Raw genomic sequence first — 24,444 nt, 5'->3', positions numbered from 1 at the left:
AAATCGTCATAACCTTTTCCCTCAACGGCTGTGTAACGCACAACATGATTTTCCTCATCAAGTAGCTATCCCGAATGGAATATCCCGCTACTATCTCCCCATTCCGTATCTGAGTGAAAATATCTGCAAAATCTGTATCTGTGGCATACTTATCGAAATATCCTCGAAGCTCCTATGGTGTATCGTGGAAATAGCCAAAACCAACGGCTTCCGGGACAAAGCATCTACCACCAAATTCTTATGTCCCTACATATGGACAATCTGGAGGTGGAACTGTATCAAGATGTTCGCCCATCGCATCTGCTTTTCCGATAACTGCTTCTATGACAAGAAGTAGCGTAAACTCTGATGGTCTGTGAAGACAGTAAAATCCGCTCCGAGTAGGTAATGTCGCCACTGAGTAAGAGCATGGATAACCGCCAAAAGCTCTCTCTCATAAATCTGTGCTGTCAATTTCGGCCTTCAGAACAATCGGCTCTCGCAGGCAATGACATGGCCTTCTTGCATCAAGACCGCACCCAAACTACGACCACAAGCATCACAATATACTTTAAATGCTTTCTGCAAGTCCGGCAAAGTCAAAACTGGTCCTGTAATCAACTTCTCTTTCAATGTCTGAAAGGCAGTCACCTCTGTGTGTCCCCACGAGAAAGGGACTCCTTTCTGCGTCAACAAATGCAAAGGGGAAGCAACCTTTGCAAACTTTCTAATGAACCGCCTGTAGTACGAACACAATCCCAAGAAGCTTCTAACTTCATAGACATTGTTCAAATCGGGCCAATCACGGATAGTCTATATCTTGGCCGGGTCCATCTGCACTCCTACTGCTGAGACAATGTGTCCCAAAAAGTGTATCTTGGGTAGGAAAAAATCACTTTTCTTCGCATTAATCACCAACTTGTGATCTCGTAATGCCTAAAAGACCTATAGCAGATGTTGTCCATGTTCTACCTCATCCTTGGAGAAAACAATGATGTCGTCAAAGAAAGTGCCAATAAATAGTTTGTACTCTCAAAAAATCCTTTTCATCATCCGGTTAAATGTCGTAGGAGCATTGGTTAGGCCAAAAGGCATCACCAAAAACTCAAATAACCCAAAAGTCGTCCGAAAAGCTGTCTTGTAGACATCTCCCGGCACGATTCGAATCTAATGATATCCACTCTTCAAATCGATCCTGCTATGTAATGGCTACGTCCCTGTCGGATGCCGCTAGAACTGCCTCTGCTAGTGGTCCCATCCGTTCGGGTGTGATCTCGAGCCGTGCCACCAATTCAGGTGAAATGAAGTTTGCCTTGGCTCCTCCATCAAAGAAGATCACGGCTTCTTGGTCTTTCACTGTGCCCCAAGCTCGGCAAAGTTGTGTACTCTCGTCAATCGTGCTTAGGTCAGTACCCATGCAATCTGGAACCAGTCCTGCTTTCATCTTGCCTTTTCGTCCACGTTCCTCAACTGCTTTCGAACCCTCGGGCTTGTCTTCATCCTTGTCATTCTGTTCTTTCGGTGCCTTTTTAGGGCACTTCGCGGAGATATGCCCAGTCTACCCGCATCCAAAGCACTTCCCCTCTTTGATGTAGAGAGCTCTCTCTCGAAGAGTGAGCTTGGGTCATGCATCCTTTTCTTTTTTTTCTGGGTTGCTCTTCCTCTTTCTACTTTCATTGTTCAAAGTCTGTTCGATCCTTTGTGTCATGATTTCATCTGTGGGGTAGGTCAAACTGCCTGAATGAATGGCAAAACCCCGTTTCGCATGACTCATCAGTTCCTGAATGGAATCTGACTTTTGCTCTAAGCAGTGATCTCGGATCTCCGTACGAAGTCCCAAGATAAACCGCTCAATCTATTCTTTGAACTAGATCTTCTTAAATGAAGAGGCTGGTAGAGAAGAGCTCCAGAATCTCTCGCAATATGCGTCCAATGTATCCTTCTTGGTCATCTGAAGATGGTTCCAAGCAGTTCGTATGCCGCCACTGTGAATGCACCTCGTCGAAGGACGTCTGAGTCATAAATTTTGCAAATTCCGGATCCTTCGCAAAATTTAGCATCATCTTTGTTGCATCGTCGAACAATCGTCAACGCTCTATCTCTTCAAGCTCCGCTTGAGTAGACTGAGGCGGGCCGTACTCCTCGTGTGAATCTTCTTCGTCATCTCTTCCCGCATCTCTCGATGAAGAGGAAATCGATTTATCTCTATCTGAATCCATAAGTGCCGCGTAAAAAGGATCGGATTTCCCGGTAGAGGAGAAATCGGCCGCGCTCTGATACCACTATAACAGACTTGGGCACTCCAAGTCAAGATTCTACCACGACACAACAGGAATTCACTTCAAAACAGTTCACAGTTCACAATTGATTTGACACGGCCCGGCGGAGTTCCGTGCCTAGAGATATTGGCCCCAAAGACTGGCGCCCCTTTCGATATTTCTTTTGGTATTAATCTGTTGCACAAAGTACACGGAGTGGTTGGGTCTCACTCTCAGACTCTGCGTCCAGATGCTCTCAGAAGTGGGAGCCCAACTACTCTTATAAAGGTTTACAAGGGATGCCAAAAGCAGAGCCCCAAAAGCTGTCCCAAAAGCTTTCAAAAATAAAAGCAATTTCCCTAAAGCTCTCTCTCTCTCTCTTTCTCTTGCAATTTACATAAAATAAAGCAAGTCAACTTTGCGTAGAATTCACCCAGCACTTGCGTAGCCAAAAACAGAATTCCCGTACGCTGATCTGTCAACGAAAATTTCGCCGAAATTCACGCCGCAATTCACGGGGAGGTTCCTATGTTGCACTACCATGTGTCACTGTAGGTCTGCTGCCATGTCAGCAATTCAGCCAACCCTGGCAGGTGTGTGTGTCTACCATGGGCAGCCACGTCACCAGTTTGTGACAGGTAGTGCATTGCCAACCTCAGAAGGGGGGGAGAGGCTGCTCTCATATGGCCAACCAAGGAAGGGACGCTAGAGGATGAGGAAGGGTGAGAGCAAGAGAGAGAGAGTCACTTGCATGGGTAAGTGTGTCAAGTGGCACACTTACTTAATAACTTAAAAACCATTCAACTTTTAATTTTTAAAACTTCCTAGGCTAATAATGAAATGTGCAAATTCACTCACAATTGCACACATGAATGCTACTTATGAAAACGTTAGCTGCTCCCTAGCGCAATGCCGTACCGGTACTACTCATGCACCACCTGTTCACACTTGTCCAGCCATTTGGCCCATACACAAAAGATTATAACTAGTGTAACTGACTTATCCTAAGGCCTTACTAAAAATTATCCAAGCCTTAGGATCGGTGTTCTAAGGACCCATAGATGCACCTCAAGCCATAGAACTCCTAGTTCTATTCTGATGTGCACACAACTAATTAAATAATTATTTTCTCGTAAATAAATTAATTATTTACAAAGATTGACATTGTTACACCCCTCTTGGTTCTAAACAGTTGACTGCAACTGTAGAGCGTCAACATAGCTATGCAATCCAGTCCTTGAGATTTCACTCAGTCATCCACTTTGCATCTAAAGAAGTGTAATTCTTAAACTTGATTAAATACTTTCGATATAGTCTCCCGGACTTTAGTTGTCTCTCGGAGTGGTGTATTATTTGTTCTGGTTGAAGGATCTCCTCAGTCTCTTCGACTTCTGGAGGATCTTCCTGTACTAGAACCACGGGAGGAGAACCAACATATGGTCGGAGGAGACTAATATGAAAAGCATTATGGATGCGCCAATGACAGGCAAATCCAATCTAAAAGTCACTTCATTGACTTTATCTATCATCTTTAAGGGGACGTAAAATCTATGGGAAAGTTTAACAACCTTCCCTTTTCCGACCGGCTTTTTCAATCGAGCTTTCTCAAACTTAAGCAGGACATATTGTCCTTTGTCAAGATAGAGATTCCTTTTGTGCGTGTCTTCTTTTCTCTTCAGCTGCTCTTGAGTATGAAGAATCGCTTGTTTTACTCGTTGATAGGCGGTATCAATGTCGCGTACAAATTCGTCCGCAGCAAAGATGTTTTCTTTGGTAACCAAAATAGGAAGTAAAAGTGGCTTCCCATAGATAATTTCAAAGAGAGTTTTACCAGTTGAGGATTATATGGTATTATTATACGTAAACTAAACTAATGGTAAGTATCATTCCCATTTGGATTGTCTTTCCGAAACATAGCACTTGAGAAGGTTTAGAACAGTGGCATTAGCGATTTCGCTTTGACCATCTGTTTGAGGATGATAAGCTGTTGAAAAATCAAGCTTAGTTTCCAAATTCTCGAATAGTGCTTACCAAATTAAACTAGTCATGCGAGGATCTCTATCACTGACAATAGTTTTTGGTAATCCATGATGTTTAAAAATCTGAGCTAGAAATATTCTAGCCACGTGATCATTCTCGAATAGTGCTTACCAAAATAAACTAGTCATGCGAGGATCTCTATCGCTGACAATAGTTTTTGGCAATCCATGATGTTTAAAAATCTGAGCTAGAAATATTCTAGCCACGTGATCAGCTTTGATCGTTTTCTTAACTGGAACGAAATGCGTTTGCTTACTGAATCTGTCTATAATAGTCCAGATTGCATTATTTCTATTCTTGGATTTAGGAAGGTCTGTAATAAAATCCATGGCACTGCTTTCCCATGGCATGTTAGGCACAAGGAGTGGTTGAAGCTTGCCATAAACTTTATGTCGGTCATACTTCACTTTTTGGCATACTAAACACTCGCAAATATATTTATCAATATTCGCTCTCAGTGTTGGCCAAAAGAAATATCTTTTTAGAGCACTAGTCGTAGCAAAAATTCCCCGATGCCCAGAGAATTATGTGCTTCATCCATCACCTTTTGTCGTAGGGGTTGAGCTATGCATATAGCTTGTTGATGATAGAATAAGGTGACCTTGAATGACCAGCTTGAAGATCTACCCAAATTGTAGCAAAGTTTGGATCTTGAGGATACATCTTACTAAAAGATTCTAGTTTCTCATGATAAAGAGTTGTCAACGCATTGATCTTTGGACGCCTGGAGAGACCATCTGCCACTGCATTCTTTGTTCCAAAAGTGTGTAAAATCTGAAAATAAAACATTGAAAGAAAGTTCGCCCATCTCATTTGCTTTTCTGATAACTTTCTCTATGTGAGAAAGTAGTGAAGACTCTGATGATCTGTCTTGATTATAAAATCAGCTCCTAAAAGATAATGTTTCCAAATGGAAAGAGCATAAATTACTGCCATTAGCTCTTTCTCATAAATGGAAGCATGCAACTCTGCATCTCTAAGGCGCCGACTTTCATAGGCTATGGCGTGACCCTCTTGGTTCAAAACTGCTCCTACACAATCTCCAGATGCATCGCACTACACCTCAAAAGGTTCGCGAAGATCGGGGACGGTGAGGACAGGTCCATAACTGATTAGATACTTAAGTTTTTCAAAAGCTTGGTTTTGTCCAGATCCCCAATGGAAGGGAATCCGCTTTTTTGTCAAATCATGGAGAGGACTTGCTATGGCAGCAAAAGATCGTATGAAACGCCGATAACAGGAACAAAGACCGAGGAAACTTCGTACGTCATGTATTGTAGTTGATGTAGGCCATTCTACGACTGCTTGAATCTTATTCAGCATCCATTCTCACCTAATTGTGAGATAATATATGGCCCAAATAGTGAATTTCTTTTAAAAATAACTCACTCTTCTTAGCATTCACAAATAATTTTTGTTTGCATAATTCTTCAAACACCGTTGCAAGATGTTGCAGTGTTTTTCTTCCGTCTCTAAGAAGATTAAGATGTCATTGAAGAAGACTTCTGTAAATCTTCTATATGAATGGAAGATTTTGTCCGTCATTCTATTGAATGTTGTTTGTGCATTAGTGAGTCCAAAAGGCATCATTAAGAATTCATACAACCTAAAGGTTGTTCTAAATGAAGTCTTACGCACATCCTGAGGAGCAATGCGGATTTGATGATATCCGCTCTTCAAGTCTATATGACTGAAAACGCTTGCTCCTTGTAACTTATCAAAAATGTCATCAATCCGAGAAATTGGAAATCAAATCTTGACTGAGATCTTGTCTAGAGGTCTATAATCTATGCACATGCAGAAAGTGCCGTCCTTTCCTGTACTAACAAGACAGGTAAACAATATGGAGAAGTACTAGGCCTTATTAGACCCTTCTCCAAAAGTTCATTCATTTACCTACTTGAGGATCTCTTCTTGCTGCATTAAACTGACTCAATAAGGGGGCTGATTTGGAGGAGGGTTCCCTGGGATCAAATCGATTGTATGACCTCAAGTCGAGAGGGTGGAAGTTCATCTACAAAATAGTCTTCAAAACTTTCTAACAACTTAATTCTATTTCGCTTTGAAGAGAAAGAAAGTTGTGAAGAAGACACCTCTCTCTCTCTCTCTTGCAAAAATCAAGTACGCTAAAACACACTTTTTCATTATTTTCTTCAGTGGAATGTGGTTGGCGATGGAAATTCGCCACTCATCTACATCTGCAGTTACAAGATATTGCTTTCCTTTGTGGTCAAAGGACACGGTTTTCTGAACATAATCAGGAATGGGATGCATCTTGTAGTGCCAAGGCATTCCAAAGATTACATCACATCCTTCAAGTAAGGCTAGTAAGAAAGATTCTTGATCTTTGTGGTTATCTACCTTTAAATTCGGTTTCCCTATGATAGGAGTAGAACTGGAGTTTTTCCCTTTGAAACCAGATGATGCTTGAATAGAAACTCCAAAGCGGTTGGGTAATAAATTAAGATCTTCAGCAAGCCTCATAGAGATGAAGTTTTCCGTACTGCCTCGATCAAACAGAGTAAGAGCCTGCTCGTTGTTGATGTTGCCCCATGCTTTGGGAAGAACTCTTTCCATCTTCCTGGGAGTTCCCTTCTCGTGTATAGCATCAGCTATGCAAGCTGATTCTAATGTTCGGAAATGACGTGCCAGGTGGGGTGGCCTCTACACCACACATAGCTTGAACTCCCCGAGCATCATCTTAAGACAGGGGTTATCCTATAACTATAAAGCAGCACCACCTAGCATAAGTGCGGCTAGGACGCAAACATAGATGACCTAGGTTGGCAAGAATGAGTTGCCATCTAGGTAATCAATATAAAATGATGATATAGCAACATCCGGATATAAGAAATGCCTAGTCAACAGTCAGGAGTGTGTACGAGAGAGATATGTGAAAAAGGTCAGAATGGAGCATGACTGACTGGTGATGGCTCACTTGATGAAGCACAAGCAGAGCGATATACAAGGGGAGAATCATCCCACGGATATGGGGAGAACAAAGCTACGGAGAAGAGAGAATGGACCCAAAGATCATGATAGAATTGCACACTTTTATCGATGTTGATGATACTTACAAACGGTGGTCTTGGCTGTTACAAACCTTGCTCCTGTCACTGGGGATACATGATGGAATGCGAGCGCCACATGGTGCATGGCGAACTTTGGAGTTAGCGATGTTAGCCCATTCGCGGGAGGTTAGTTGAGGGAAACATCAAGACGATGCAGCCGCCAGTGTCATCGATCACTAGCATCGAGAGTGGCCCAGGGTAGCATGCTATCCGTGCATTCAATCCTAGTGTGGTCATGTTGCCTTGCGGGGTGATAATAAGTGCGTTATGTGCATGGGGTGGCCATGACTAGTAAGTCAACCATGGTGTGGGTGGAGATTGGTGGTGGTGGTGGTGTTGCCAATGCTAGAACGCCCATGCTTGCAACAAGCACGACACCGTGAGCTCCCTAGCTTGTGAGGAGCATTATGTGCTTAGTGGTGTATGTAGAGTGCATGGAGCCTGGGTGGTGCCTCCAGTGTTTTTTTTTTTCTCTTTGTGCTTAGTGGAGGCCTCTTTATATAGGCCTGAGAGGTGGTTCTTCCCTAATGGTCCTTGCAAATACCCACTGGTCACTGTAGAGAGTCTAGATGCTTCTCTAGTGAGAGAGGTAGAGAGGGAGAGAAGGTAGAGATAGAGAGAAGGGTGGGAAGGTTTTTTACAATTCACTAGCTGTCGGCTAGGTTATTAGAGAAGAGTGGAGATCGGGGAATTTACAATGGGTGTTGTTGATTGTTAGGTGCAACGGAATAAATGTTTGCGCTTTGCTCAAGATGAGTGCTCCGAACTGTGCTCAAGGTTCCTTTTGTTCTTATGGAAGGGAGAGCCTTCCGTTCTTAATGAGAGAGTGCTATGATCACACAAAGTGAATGGACACTGTGCGTGCAAGTGTATGAGACTGAGAGATAGAGAGAGAAGAGAGATACGACACCAAAGACATTGTAAAACCCTCCTCCGAAGGCCCCACTCTCGTCGGCGAGAGTGGTCTACTTATGATTGCACAAACTGGTACAACTGAATGCAAGTGCCTGATGCAAGTCTAAGCTATGTCGACGATGACGACGGTGATGACGAAGTCGACCTACAAGCTGAAATCTGCAATCTTTTCTACTGCTGTCCAAAAACTCTATGGGCTGAAATCTGCGACTAGTCCAAAAACCCTGATTTGGGGGCTGTTTTCTGTGGGTCTTTGACGCTGAAAATCTGCAGGTTTAGGGCTGAAAACTGAGGTTCCTAAAGGCTGAAAACTGATGGTCTTTCCGGGCTGAATCTGCTACTCTTCTATTGCTGAAAATCGCTGCATTGCTGAATCTACAAAGGCTGAATCTGGGACCAAAAACGCTAGAGGCTGAAGTTGGACCAAAAACGCTAGGCTGACGTTTTCTGTTGGCGAGGATGCTGATGCAAAAACGCTATCTGTTGTGTTCTTCTGGCGAGGACCTGCTGATGCAAAAACGCCAATGCTGAGGATGGCTGGAGATGGTTCTTGTTGAAAACGCTAGGCAATGGGAGGGATCTGCTGCTTAGAGGGAACCACCAAGGCTTGATCTTGTTGAGAAGTTGCCTGCTGAGCTTGGCTCCTGTTGCCTCTTCTACCATTTAGTGCTAACTTTGATTTGCTTATATATTTTCTTACCCAAATTGCCCTACCTACTTTTGTTGGAAAGTCACTTAAATTAATAAGTGAAAAATGCCAAAAATAGGTAAAATAGGCTAAACGCACCGGAAAATTCCCCTGAAGGAATTTGATGGATTCTGATGGGAATAATGATGATCATGCTGTGTGCAACCAGAGGATATGCATCTACACTAAGTGACTGGGCATGCACAGTCTACAAATAGACTCACAAAAGTGTCAGATCACTTCTAATCTAGACTGACTGGACTGACTGAACCCTGATCATGCTGTAGCTTGTCCACGGACACATAGGGTTGGATGTGTCACGTGACATCCCCTCCTTTTCAAAGTGAGGTACTGGTACCGAACTGTATGGCGTCGAGGGAGATCGCCAATAGCATCCGGAATCCAGGAAGGGACTCTTCGCCGGCCCACTCTGATGTGTGGGTCGTGCAGTACTTGAACTTCATAAAGGTCTGCAACGCTTTCTTCTGAGCCGCGCCGAAAGCGACACAAAGTCTTTTGAGTCTCCTTCAATGCTTCAACTTCGTCTAGAGTCATGCTTCTTTCTTCTTCAAGAATCTCCATGGCTGAAAATTCTTGAAACCATTTCCAACACAAAACCAAGAATATACCTATTCCATGTAAAGTGACTGGAAAAAATCTTATCTTCCTCAAAGACTGCGCATGCAATGTAGATGAACCAATAGACGAAATGCCAAACCGTTCACCACACACACGCAAACAATGAGATCGAATCTTTCTCTTATGATCTAGAGCAATGAGCTGTGGCAATTCACAACGGAAATGCCCATGCTTGGTGCTCATACTTTCATGTGCTCTTTCCAAAACTGTGTCATGCCAAGGAAGAGACATGGAATGTGACGTCCTTACATGCAGACTTTTCAGCTTTTCATGAAAAATCCACATACATCCGTGCTCATTCACGAGGGAAACGTGCTCAACGGACAATATGTCATGCCTAGTAAAAGGGATCACATAAAGACGCTGACTAAAATACAGGAAACGATCACGAACGAAATACTCGAACAATGCGTGCGTATCAATCATGCGAACACATAATACTTCCTGTAAAGGTACTTGGGACCTAGGCTCGAGAGCCAAGATCGCTTCTTCCTGAATGATCGAATCGTCCTGTGGGGGTTCTTTGGACCTCGACTCAAAAGCCAAGATCGGTTCTTCATGATTGATCGAGTCTACAACGAGGTTAGCTTCGCTAGGAAAGCATCCACTAACACATCATCCTTGTGAACAATCACATCATCTTCATGCAACTCATCATGCTTGTGAGAAATCACATCTTGATCATGCAAATCATCATGCTTGTGAGTGTCATTCAAATCATCATGCTCATCATTATCATGCTTATCATTGTCAATCAAATCATCATCATGCTTCTCACAATCATCCAAAACATCATGCAAATCATTGTCATTCAAATCCTGTGTGTCATGCATGGGAGAAGAAGAGATTGAAAGAGTCTCCTTCTCCTGAATCTCTTGCATCTATGCCGGCACTTGAGAAAAGAGTCGCAAGAACTCTTGCATGTGTCGGTCTCTCTGTTCTTGTCTTGCCTTTCTTTCTGCTTCTCTTTCTGCTTTGTTTCTGCGTACCTGCGATCCATTTCTGCTTTTCTTTCTACGTGTCTGCGTTCCATTTCTGCCATTCTTTCTGCATTTCTTGCTTCGCGTTCTAAATTTCTTTCCATAAACATCTGGTCTAAAGCCTCCATAGAAGTTAGTGCAATTCTTGACGTAGATGGGAAAGGGGGAGGGTCGGAAAAACCTCCTAGTGGGACAAATTCTTCTTTGCCTCTCTCATGCTCATCACCTCCAAGCGAAGTATCCATTCCGCTTCGAGTGATGACCATTCTGAAGTCGTGGGTTCTTGTGGGTTCTTGGGGTCTTAAGTTCACGAGGAACTTGGGTCCTTGGAAATCTTGGTTTCTTGGGTTCTTGAGGGTCTTGAGGTTCTTGAGGTTTTCTTTCGCTTGCAAACCGTGTTTGAGAAGGATCTTCTCTTCACCCGAGTTCTACTCCTTTCTGCGCGCGCACGCCTTCGCGGCCTTGCGCTCACACCAAGGTTGCTTCTTCCCACTCACGTCGATTGGCCGGCCACTAAGTGCACAGTCCACTCTCAACGAGTGAAAAGAGACACAAGGGGAGGCTGGACAAGCACTCTTCAAAAACACGATTAGGAATCGACACGCCAAAGCGAACTTGGGTTCGTGCGACCACAAGAAGCAAAAAAAATTCTTGTGATTCTTGTGGTTCTTTCCTTGAGTGATACAGAACACTGCCAAAGCTCTGATACCAATGTAAGGTGTAGCGGAATGAATGTTTGCGCTTTGCTCAAGATGAGTGCTCCGAACTGTGCTCAAGGTTCCTTTTGTTCTTATGGAAGGGAGAGCCTTCCGTTCTTAATGAGAGAGTGCTATGATCACAAACAAAGTGAATGGACATTGTGCGTGCAAGTGTATGAAACTGAGAGATAGAGAGAGAAGAGAGATACGACACCAGAGATGTAAAACCCTCCTCCGAAGGCCCCACTCTCGTCGGCGAGAGTGGTCTACTTATGATTGCACAAACTGGTACAACTGAATGCAAGTGACTGATGCAAGTCTAGGCTATGTCGACGATGACGATGGCGATGACGAAGTCGACCTACGGGCTGAAATCTGCAATCTTTCTACTGCTGTCCAAAAACGCTATGGGCTGAAATCTGCGGCTAGTCCAAAAATGCCGATTTGGGGGCTGTTATCTGTGGGTATTTGACGCTGAAAATCTGCAGGTTTAGGGCTGAAAACTGAGGTTCCTAAAGGCTGAAAACTGATGGTCTTTCCGGGCTGAATCTGCTACTTCTTTATGGGCTGAATCTGCTACTCTTCTATTGCTGAAATCGCTGCATTGTTGAATCTGCAAAGGCCGAGTCTGGGACCAAAAACGCTAGAGGCTGAAGTTGGACCAAAAACGCTAGGCTGACGTTTTCTGCTGGCGAGGATGTTGATGCAAAAACGCTATCTGCTGTGTTCTTCTGGCGAGGACCTGCTGATGCAAAAACGCCAATGCTGAGGATGGCTGGCGATGGTTCTTGTTGAAAACGCTAGGCAATGGGGGGGATCTGCTGCTTGGAGGGAACCACTAAGGCTTGGTCTTGCTGAGAAGTTGCCTGTTGAGCTTGGCTCCTGTTGCCTCTTCTACCATTTAGTGCTAACTTTGGTTTGCTTATATATTTTCTTACCCAAATTGCCCTACCTCCTTTTGTTGGAAAGTCACTTAAATTAATAAGTGAAAAATGCCAAAAATAGGTAAAATAGGGTAAATGCACCGGAAAATTCCCCTGAAGGAATCTGATGGATTCTGACGGGAATACAGATGATCATGCTGTGTGCAACCAAAGGATATGCATCTACACTAAGTCACTGGGCAAGCACGGTCTACGAATAGACTCACAAAAGTGTCAGATCACTTCTAATCTAGACTAATTGGACTGACTGAACCCTGATCATGTTGTAGCTTGTCCACGCACACAGAGGGTTGGATGTGTCACGTGACATTGATCGTTCGGGCGGCTGGTGTGAGGTTAATGCTGCCAAAACTAGTGTTTTGCTGATGTCGAGATGCTACGCGTTCGTCACTTTTTAGGCCCGCCGGCTGGGGTATGCCTTCGGCGTCTTTGCTTGAATTGTGGTCGCTTCTACATGCTTTTGGTCGTCTTCTTCGTCGATGTCGATTTCCTTCGTTTGTTTCTTCTTGTGCGTGCGTATGGCGTGCGTATGTTTGTTTGAATGTGTGCGTGCGAGTGTCAACGTGTGTGTGAGTATGTAAGTGGGTGCGTTTTATGCGTGTACGTGTTGTTGTGTGTGCATAAAGCGTGTGTATGTGTATGAAAAGAGAGCGAGAGATTTTTTACTAGAAGAGAGAGATGGAGAGAGAGCGAGCGAGAGAGAGAGAGAGAGAGAGAGAGAGAGAGAGAGAGAGAGTGTGTACACGCATGTGTGTGTGGGAACGAGAGTGAATAAGATTTTTTTATTAAAAAAATCCTAGCTTGCCGGCTTGCCGACTCCAGAGAACGAGAGAGGGAGAGAGAGAGCGTGCGAGAGGTGGGGGTGAGAGGGGGAGGGGAAGGGTGAAAGGAGGGGTGTAAGTGTGTGTGCGGTGGGTGCTATGAGAGAGAGAGAGAGAGAGAGAGAGAGACGCTTTTTTTTTTTGCGCCCTGCACGGGTCGGTGCCGACATAAGGACAGGAGAGAGGGAGAGCGGGCGTGCGTGAGGGGGAGAGAGAGGAGGTGAGCGGGTGAGGGAGAGGCTGAAGTGGCGGGGAGTGTGTGGGTGTGAATGAATGAGAGAGGGAGAGTTCTCGCATGGCGGGCCTTGCTGGTTGATGAACAAAGGAGAGAGAGATTTTTTTTTTTATGCGTCCTCTTGGGCTGGCTAGACAGAGAACGAGAGAGAGAGAGAGTCAAATAATAGATGAGAGGGAGAGTATAGCTGAGGGAGTGGGTGAGGGAGTGGGGTGGCGATAATGGAGGGGAGAGACGGGGGATAATGGAGGAGAGGGAGGGAGTGATGCCAAGGGGAGGCGTGGGCAGGCGGCCCACTGTGGGCGCGCGGGGTGGTTGGCGGCAGTAACAAAAAGGAAAAACATGTTTTTTTGTTGTTTTATTTTATGCTCTCTGAACGCGGTTGGTTCCCGCGGCCTCGGCTCCGAAGGCCGGCCATGATCAAGAGTTTCTGGGTGAGCTAGAGTGCGGTGTGGCTAACCCCGTGTCATTAGCCCTTCCCCTAAAGGTTAGGGCATTTATGCCTCTAACTCAGTCGTTTGGTCATGGTCCTCAGAGGTGGAGGTTGATGGTGTATCCTTATCAGGAATGTCGATAGGTGGAGTTTGATCGAATCGTAGAAAATAAGGTTTAAGCCGCCATCCATTGACTCTGGTCTTATGAAGCTTACCATCAGCTTCCATGAGCTAGTAACTCCCATTGGCATATTTCTTCCCGATGATAAAAGGGCCTTCCCATCGGAGTAGAAACTTCTTATCTTTGCGTGTGTCGAAGCGATTGTCATAGCAGAGCACCAACATGCCCTTCTTTAAATCTTTGCGTCGAAGATGTTGATTGAAACTAAGCCGTCTGTGTTCTGTCTGCGCCACATAATGATTGATTGCTTCTTCTCTGTCCAGTTGCAGTCGTTCCAAGTCAAGGATGTGATCGCTCAAATAAATGTTGGGTCGTTGAAACTGACTTGCCATCACTCTGAGACTTGCTAGTTGCCTCAATAGGTAAGATTGCCTCCTTACCAAATACCAAATGATATGGGGTGAACCCCAAAGATGTGCGGAATGAGGTTCGGTAGGCCCACAAAGCTGCGAGTAGATACTTATCCCAATCCCCAGGATGATTGTTAACCTGCTTGCTGATAATTTTACAAATCATTCCATTCACTTTTTCAACTAGACCATTACATTGAGGGTAATATGGTGAGGAGTGCCTCCTTGTAATGCGTAATTGCATTAACTCTCCTACCAAGTCTGCTCTGAAACCTGGCCCTCTATCAAAAATGATTTCTAATGGTGTGCCAAACCTGCAACATATGTGCTCATAGACAAATTTAGCTACCTCCATAGCTGTGATCCTAGTTGTGGCTGTAGCTTCCGCCCACCTAGTCATATAGTCGACTCCCATGATGATATAGACCTTCCCTAAGTTGGCCCTAGGCAATGGTCCTATGGCATCTATACCCCATTTTTCAAATGGCCCATATGAAAGCATAGGTGTCTCTCGTTCAAGCATGAGTGTAACTTACATGTCTTACACCACAGGTGTACATCACGATTGAGGCTAGGCCATACAAAACCAACCTGCAAGATTTTTCTACTTGTTATATCTAGGGCAAAGTGACCGCCACAAACACCATCATGACAACTAGCAATTACCCTCGTAATTTCATTAGAGAGAGGGACCTTCTGAGTACTTGGTCCTTACCCTTACAATACAAACCGTCATTGATAAGCGGATACCTTGTGGCCTTCCTGGTAAGCCATTGCTTCTGCCCTTTCGTTAGATCTGGTGGACATTCACATGTTTCCAAGAAATGCATTATGTCGGGTAAGGCGTCACTACCTTGAAATAGAGGAAGCTTTAGCTTTATAGCCTCAACTACCATTTCCTACAGTCTTTTGCTTGCTAAGGCGTCGGCTTCATAATTTTGAGCCCTTGGGATGTGGTGTAGTTGAACTGCTTGAAACTTACTCAACAAAGTTTTTACACAGCTTAAGTGAGTCCTCAAACTAGGATTCTTACATGTCACTTATATCATATATACCTAGATGAATCCAGGATAAGCCCAAATTCACCCTTAAAGGAAAGTGCAGGGTATAGACCCATGGTAGTCACCCGCAAGACAATATAACCATCAGCTCCATCATGCATAGTATTGACTAAATACCATGACATCCCCACTAACGTCGTCAGTGCCCAATAGTGGGTGTAGAACTAGGTACTAACATATGCTCCCAAACACCACACACCGCACGCGTGCGCACACACACACACACACATGAGCATACATCAACACAAAGTTCAGCGTACTGAGTTTCTGTCATGACTCCGGAGATCAAGGGCAGTCTCAGCCATGATGAAGCCTAGCACCAAAAAAAGCATTAAATCGTGACATGTCACTTATATCATTATAAACCAAGCGCGCGAGTACTTCACCAAGAGAAAATACGAAAGGGTTAATACGAAAATACACATGATAAAGGGAAAGAGAGAATTTCACTAAAAACATGGCATTTGCCAACGCGTTTCGACTTACAAAGTCTCATCAGGACATTCCATGGATACAAAAATCTCTCTTGAGGTTTATGCTTTAATAAGCAATTTTGGAGGGAAATGTGTTAGGTGGAGCATTTATGGGTTTGACATGAGCTGTAGAGCTTTATTGGTGGATGTGTACCCAAAGCCTCTTGATTGGAAGTGAATGTGTTTTACCTTGAGAATGGTAGTCTCTTGATTGAGAGTGAAAATGTTATTCCTTGGGAATGGTAAATTCAAGTTGTCTTGATGAACGTTTAATTTTAGGAAGGACGCCTTGATGAACGTTTAATTTTAGGAAGGACCATCACTTGTGCTTGGTTTTATGGTTGAACAAAGGGCTAGAGGTTTTGACGAAGCATACAAATGCTCGTTGACAACCATCTTAATTAGAATCTAGGAGTAATTAGAATCTAGGAGGAGATTATAGTGAACCTTATCATTTATGTTTGCATGAGGCAAATATCTAACACAAGGACAATGCAGTGCATCCATTGGCGTTCATGAAAGCAAATAGGGAAGCCCAAGAAAAGAGAAGTAATGATAGGTGATACGGAGATGAGCTATTTAAAATAGGCTAAGGTGGGCAATTTCTTTGAAATAAAGGTAGAGTGGTGAAGGTATTTAGCTTTGGCTAGGTTTTGAGCATTTATAGGAGAAAAAAGGCATGGTGGGTATACAAGGCTTGCTTGGGTTACGGTTGGGGTGCAAAGAGTGTTGTGTGAATAAAAGGTTAGTTTAGGTTAAGATTGGTGTTTAGCACAAGTCTTTGATTTATGCTGGGGTTATCTTCATGGGTTATAACAAGGCACATGTACAAAAGCAACCAAGGTTAAGAATAAGGTACCTATGCCATCTTTGCCTTACCAAAAGTAGAGCATCCCCAAATACATTAAGGCGCTTTACCCCTTGTGAGATGCACCATTGTAACCCCTTTGTCACTGTTGCATACTCAGCTTCATTGTTAGAATGTGATTCTAACAAATGGCCAAGCGAAATGTAAGGTGCAGCGGAAGTGAATGTTGAACTTTGCTCAAGATGAGTGCTCCGAACTGTGCTCAAGGTTCCTTTTACTTACGGAAGGGAGAGCCTTCCGTTCCTTTAGTGAGAGAGTGCAATGGACACAAACAAAGTGAATAGACACTGTGAATGAAGGTGCTGAGACTGAGAGATAGAGAGAGAAGAATACAACACCAGAATGTTGTCAAACCCTCCTCCGAAGGCCCCACTCTCTATGGCGAGAGCGGCCTACTTATGATTGCACAAATCTCTACAATGCTTTGGACTTTCCGACGATGTCGACGACGATGAGAATGACGACGAGGCGGGCTGAAATCTGAAAACGCTAAGGGCTGAAATCTGCAAATTTTTATCTGCTGAATTCTGACTCTATGTCGGTGACGATGTCGATGATGACGATGCGCTGAAAACGCAGATGCTGAAATCTGCGTTTTCTGGGCTGAAACTGCAAACTACGTTGGATCCGACCGTGCGGCAAGGATCTGCTGCGGGAAGGTGAGATCTACGAGGTTCGAGGGTCCTACTGCGGTTACTGACTGCTGAAAACTGAAAACGCTGAGTCTGGGGCTGATTCCGTCGCGAAGATCTGCAAAAACGCTGAGGGGTCAGGCTGATGCAAAAACGCTAGGGCTGATTGTCTTTATCTGCAAAAACACTACTGATCTGCTGGTGCAAACTGCTAACGCTAGGGCTGATCTGTTTTCTGTTGTCGCAAGGCTGCTGCAAATGCAAAAACGCTGGCTGATCTGGGTGCAAAACGCTAGACCTTCTTGCAGATGCAAAAACGCTAGGCTTGTTGGGGTCATGCTGAGAAGGTGCCTGTTGAACTGAGTTCCTGTTGCCTCTTCTGCCAGAAAGTGCTAACTCTAGTTTGCTTATATATTATCTTAGCAAAATTGCCCTACCTAGTTCCCAACAAAATTCACTTAATAAATAAGTGAAAAAATGTCAAAAATAGAAAAAATAGGTTTAATGCACTGGAAAATTCCCCTAATGGATTCTGATGGACTCTGATGGGAATGCTGATGATCATGCTGTGTGCAACCGGAGGATATGCATCTAATCTAAGTAAGTGGTCATGCACGGTCTGCGAACAGACTCACAAAAGTGCCAGATCACTTCCTATTCTAGACTAACTTGATTGAACTGAACTCTCGTCATGTTGTAGCTTGTCCACGGACACATAGGGTTGGATGTGTCAGTGACACAAAAATACCTTGATATCTTTGTCACCAAAAACCACTATGCCTGCAACTGCTTTGTCAGATGCTCGCTTGTAGGCTCCATCAAAGTATAAAGAGTGTGCTCTTTCTACCACTGGTGGCTCTGGAAGTGGTTGAATTCCCTCCCCTTTAAATTGCGTTACCTTCTTCTCAAAGTTCTGGTAGGTCATGAGTCCCCCCAAGCTTGCCCTTGTCTTGCTTTCCACTTGTAACGTGTAGTCAAATTCTTGCAGGTGAACTAGCCATTTAGTAATCCTAGCAGAAACGTCCATATGTTGTACCACATAGGGAAACATTTCATCCATGGTTAAGATTACAAATTGCCTAGGTAACAAATATGATCGAAACTTTGTAGTTGCAAATCTAAGAGCTAGGACTAGGTGTTCCACATGGGTGAAACCTTTCTCTGCCGTTGTCATCATGCGACTGGAGAAGTAGATTAGCCTCATGAAAGATGTCGTTGCATCCTTCTAGAGTAGCACAGCCCCCAAGGAGTCATCACCCACGCTTGAGGTGACATAGAACTTCTCGTCCCACTTAAGCGGTGAGATAGTTGGTAGGGTGGCTAAGACCTCCTTTACCTTATTGTAGTGATGTTCGCTCTTCTCGTCCCATGTGAAAGTCGATCGTTGTGTAAGCTGTTGCAGTGGTAGAACAAGTTGTGATAGTAGATATCTGAATCTACTCAAGTACCTCACCTTTTGTAGAAAAGAGACTAGTTGACGTGCGGTTGTTGGTGAAGGTAGTGCGATGAGTACGGACACCTTACTTGGATCGGCATTGATACCTTTAGCTGAAATTTCATGGCCTAAGAGAACGACTCTACTTTTACCCAATGTGGCACTTGTCACTGCCCTCCTAGGCTTTGCAGCCTTGCTAAACCCTCAGTTACTTTTTCTAAGTGTGAGATGCAAGGGCTATATATACAAAATCATCAATGAACACTCATTGGATGTTCCAAAGAACGGTTGAAAGACATATGTGACATATCTCTCGAATGTGGTAGGTGCATTTGTGAGACCGTATGGCATAACGCTATAAGCAAAACAACCCCATGGTGTAATGAAAGTGGTTTTTAGTTTATCTTCAAACGCTATGCGTATTTGAAAATAGCCGGAATACCCATCACACTGTGTAGCATTCAAAACCAGCTACTTCATTCAGAATTTCATCCAAGAAAGGGAGAGGGAAATGGTCCCTCTTTGTGGCTGCATTTAGTGGTTTGTAGTCGACGCAGACACTCCACTTGACAAGTGACACCCACTCTGAGTTTTCCACAGGATAAATGAACCTTGCTTCCAGTAGCTTCCTTACCTCGGCAAGGAGTGCCTTTTCCTGTATGACCCCCAGCCGTCGTAGTTTCTACACGATTGGCTTTACCCCTTCCTTCAACTTAATGTGATGCTCCACCGCTGTGATTCTTTCATAGTTGTCAATGAAAAGGTCAAGGAATCTCATCAACATTTGCAAAAATTTATCCTTCTCTTCACTTGTTAATTCCATAGACAGCATACTCTTCAACCTACCCTCTCCTTTTCCTCACCATTGCTTTGCCCTTCTGGTGACGGGTCGCCAGTCGTGCTTGCCATTTGTAGATCCTTCATGATAATGCCCATCACATTGACGGAACTGTCGCTCTCATCGGTGGAAGTAGTCTCCTCATCAAAAGTGGAAGACTCACAGTGGTTTCATCTGTTGATGTCTCTAGGTCCATTTGTTTCTGCTTGCCGTTCCTGATGTCGTAGTAGATTGTTTCCCCCTTCTTACCAGTCATGCGTAGAAGACCAGTGCCCCAGTCCTGCTTTGCCTTCATAGCCATCAACCATGGCCTTCCCAAGATCAATGGATAGCCCTCTCCCTTTGTTCGCATCACAAAGATATCTACTTCTACCTCAGTATTGAAGGCTTTTACCTTCACGGCACTTACTACGCCTCCACATTTTACTTTTGCGTTGTTTGCCATCTTTGCCTTACATGGAGAAGGCCAATCAACCTCGAGCCCTAGCCGAAGCATCATAGCTTCACTCATTACACAGATTTGTGCGCCACCATCAATGTAGGTGTTTCCAACCCTCTTACCCTTTATGTTGACGTCGACGATTGGAAGAATGTCATCCATGTTGCAACCCGAAATTGCTCCGGCTACCTTTGCTTTGGAGCGCCTTGTACTTACCATTTTAGACCATTGCCGCCTTACCTTTGGTGCGAGATAAGCAGCTGTGGCCATGTAATCTTTGGTCCTTGTTCTGCCACATCTAATGTTAGATCATAAGGCCTAGAACTCTCCCCTAACTAAAAGTCGGTGATGCCTATTTTCTGTCGTGGCCTTGACGGCCTTTTGCTAGTCTCTCCTTTCATGCTTCTCTCATCATCAGCTTGTGCAGTTTTCTCCCACCTAGCTCTCTTTACAGTCGTGGTTTCAAATGGTTCTACAAAGGTTACCTTCTCCTTACCCTTGCCTTTCTCCTTCATCCTGGGTGGATCCACTACTACAGCCTTTCCTTTCTCCTCTAAGCTTATGATGTTTACAGTGCGATCAGGTGGTGGAAGAGGTAGAATGGGTGCTTGTGGTGGTGCCTGAGGTGGATGTAGGTTTTGTGTTGGTGGGGCTCGTACTCGGGATGGAGGTGTTCTCTCTCCAGGGAATGACAATTGGTTTCTCCTACCTCCTCTATTATAGTGTTGTGGCGGTTTGGGGCAGTAGTACATACCGTGACCATCTTCTCCACAGTTGTAGCAGTGATACTCCCTATTTTGTCGTCGAGCTCTCCCCGGGTCTTGATCTCTCTCCTGATTCCTTCCTTGCTGTATCAAGTGGATAGACAAATTCTGCAGTTGATCAGTAATGTGGGCTAACATATCTTGTTGGTCATTTCTTACCCCAGAAGCCGGTGGTGGTGGAGGAGTGGTGGTTGTCGTGATTGTTGATCGACGTCATGTCTCAGCTTCTGTTGACTCGGTTTCTTTGGCTTTCATCCGCAGCTTCTTGTCCTTAGGGCGAGCAATCTCCACGGCTAGCTCATACGTAGCCAGAATCTACCCTTCACCTTCTCTTTGAGCAACGGCCACAAACCATGCGCGAACCCGTCCTTTTTTAGGAAATCGGATGCAGCTTCCCCTCTTGCCAATGACTCAACCCACCGTTCCCACAAATCCACAAACTTGGACTCATAGGTGGCATACTCTAAAAGACCCTCTTGCTTCAAGTTTCTCAACTTGTCCCACAGCTTCTCTGAAGTGGTTTCTCCCCTAAAGCACCTCTTAAAAGCAGTTTTTAGGAGCTCCCTGTTATCCTTAGTTGCTTGTGGGAATGCGTTGTACCACGACCTAGCTTCTAGCTTCATGAGATGCTTAAAGATTCTAACCCGGAACTCATCTATATCGTTGTTGCTTACTACACATGCTACTTCAAAGTCATCTAAAAAATCTGCTACCAAATCCTCCCCCTTCTTTCCTTTAAATGTTGAAAATGCTACACTTGCCATGATTACTGAGAGGGAGAGCTAGAAAGATACACTGCTTAGCTTACAACCAAAAGATTTTTATTATTATTATTATTATTTATTTATTTTTACAAGAAGGCACATATGTATACCCTTCCTATACTAGAACATAGATTAAAATCTCAAATGGTACATTGCCTTGTACCAAAGGTAGGACAAATGGGTGATCTAATGCCAGAACCTCAAAGAAGCGCTCCCCTCCCAGCATGCTGTCGATGATGTGCTGTTAGTAAGCCTTGCAGTCCACTATTACCTTGATTTAACGTACTGGTATCGGAATGTGTGATCTGCCTTGAGGTAAGTTGTACTGACTCATGTGAATCTTAGAGGTACTTAGTCGCTGTCCAAACTTGTGGAAGAGGGTGTCGTCCTTTCCTGAAACATGCTTAGTAGATCCCTAGTCTCTCTAGTGAGAGCGTGAACATGTACTTCCGTTATCTGTGCTGCAGCATCAGGTGCAACTTGGAAACTGACTGCGATAATTACCTCGGTGACTTGAGTTACCCGATTCTCGAAGTAGAATAGTTTTGACTCTCTATTGTGCAGAGCTCCCTCCATCTTGTTGTTGCGAGTTGGTCGTAGGTTGCGGACATGGTCTCGACCTCCTCCTCCTCCTTGGCACACGGCCTATATATATCCACTGAGTCTGACGTGCTTGTTGTCTTTCCCACTGCAAATCTATCACCGTTAAGCCTAGCACACGAGCCTCGATGGAGATGCGAAGTTCGTCTAGCTGTGCTTGGAGCTCTTCTTCTTATGTCGTCCAGTTAGCAAACCCTGCTAACCATTCATCCATCCACAAAAGGTTAGGATTTTTAGTTTTGTAAACCGAAGGGTTTCATGAAAGGATCCTCCATGGGGGCGCCAAGAAAATGATGTTCAGAAATGACGTGCCAGGGGTGGGGTGGCCTCTACACCACACATAGCCTGAACTCCCCGAGAATCATCTCAAGGTAGGGGTTATGCTATAACTATAAAGGGGCACCACCTAGCATAAGTGCGGCTAGGACGTAGACATAGATGATCTATGCTGGCAGGAACGAGATGCCATCTAGACAATCAACACAAAATGATGATATAGCAACGTCCGGATATAAGAAATGCCTAGTCAACAGTCAGGAGTGTGTGTACGAGAGAGATATGTGACAAAGGTCAGAATGGAGCATGACTGACTGGTGATGGCGCACTTGATGAAGCACAAGCACAGCGATATACATGGGGAGAATCATCCCACAGATATGGGGAGAACAAAGCTAAGGAGAAGAGAGAATGGACCCAAAGATCATGATAGAATTGCACACTTTTATTGATGTTGATGATACTTACAAACGGTGGTCTTGGCTGTTACAAACCTTGCTCCTGTCACTGGGGATACATGATGGAATGCGAGCGCCACATGGTGCATGGCGAACTTTGGAGTTAGCGATGTTAGCCCATTCGCGGGAGGTTAGTTGAGGGAAACATCAAGACGATGCAGCCGCCAGTGTCATCGATCACTAGCATCGAGAGTGGCCCAGGGTAGCATGCTATCCGTGCATTCAATCCTAGTGTGGTCATGTTGCCTTGCGGGGTGATAATAAGTGCCTTATGTGCATGGGGTGGCCATGACTAGTAAGTCAACCATGGTGTGGGTGGAGATTGGTGGTGGTGGTGGTGTTGCCAATGCTAGAATGCCCATGCTTGCAACAAGCACGACACCGTGAGCTCCCTAGCTTGTGAGGTGCATTGTGTGCTTAGTGGTGTATGTAGAGTGCATGGAGCTTGGGTGGTGCCTCCAGTGTTTTTTTTTCTCTTTGTCCTTAGTGGAGGCCTCTTTATATAGGCCTGAGAGGTGGTTCTTACCTAAGGTCCTTGCAAATACCCACTGGTCACTGTAGAGAGTCTAGATGCCTCTCTAGTGAGAGAGGTAGAGAGGGAGAGAAGATAGAGATAGAGAGGGGTGGGAAGTTTTTTTACAATTCACTAGCCGTTGGCTAGGTTATTAGAGAAGAGTGGAAATCGAGGAATTTACAATGGGTGTTGTTGATGGTTCGGGTGGCTGGTGTGAGGTTAATGCTGCCGGAACTGGTGTTTTGCTGATGTCGAGATGCTACGCGTTCGTCACTTTTCGGGGCCAGCCGAGGTATGCCTTCGGCGTCTTTGTTTGAACTGTGGTCACTTCTACGTGCTTTTGGTCGTCTTCTTCGTCGATGTCGAGTTCCTTCGTTTGTTTCTTCTTGTGCGTGCGTATGGCGTGCATATGTTTGTTTGAATGTGTGCGTGCGAGTGTCAACGTGTGTGTGAGTATGTAAGTGGGTGCGTTTTATGCGTGTACGTGTTGTTGTGTGTGCACAAAGCGTGTGGTTGTGTGTGTATGTGTATGGAAAGAGAGCAAGAGATTTTTTACTGGAAGAGAGAGATGGAGAGCGAGAGTGTGTGTGTGTATACGCGAATGTGTGTGGGAACGAGAGTGAATAGGAATTTTTATTTATTTTTTTCTTGGCTTGGCGGCTTGCCGACTATACAGAGAACGAGAGGGAGAGAGCGTGCGAGAGGCGGGGTTGAGAGGGTGAAAGGGGGGGTGTAAGTGTGTGTGTGGTTGGTGCTATGAGAGTGAGAGAGAGAGAGAGGCTTTTTTTTGCGCCCTGCACGGGTCGCTGCCGACATTAGGACAGGAGAGAGGGAGAGCGGGCGTGCGTGAGGGAGAGAGAGAGGAGGTGAGCGGGTGAGGGAGAGGCTGAGGTGGCGGGGAGTGTGTGGGTGTGAATGAATGAGAGAGGGAGAGTTCTCGCATGACAAGCCTTGCTGGTTGACAAACAAAGGAGAGAGATATTTTTTTTTTTTATGCGCCCTCTTGGGCTGGCTACACAGAGAACGAGAGAGTGTCAAATAATAGATGAGAGGGAGAGAGGGAGAGTGTAGCTGAGGGAGTGGGTGAGG

The 24,444-nt window shown here is 44.7% G+C and overlaps 1 protein-coding gene across 1 annotated transcript in view; it reads right to left on the bottom strand.

The window, feature by feature from the left end:
- Nucleotides 1-24,444, bottom strand: part of LOC147452383 (fiber) — a 44,473-nt gene that overhangs the window by 5,609 nt on the left and 14,420 nt on the right. The window lies entirely within an intron of this gene.

This window comes from Adiantum capillus-veneris, chromosome 8 (genome assembly GCF_014529385.1).
Source record: "Adiantum capillus-veneris isolate H3 chromosome 8, ASM1452938v2, whole genome shotgun sequence".
NCBI lineage: Eukaryota > Viridiplantae > Streptophyta > Polypodiopsida > Polypodiales > Pteridaceae > Adiantum > Adiantum capillus-veneris.
The sequence above is the reverse complement of the archived record's forward strand: the minus strand, read 5'-3'. Positions and strand labels throughout refer to the sequence as shown.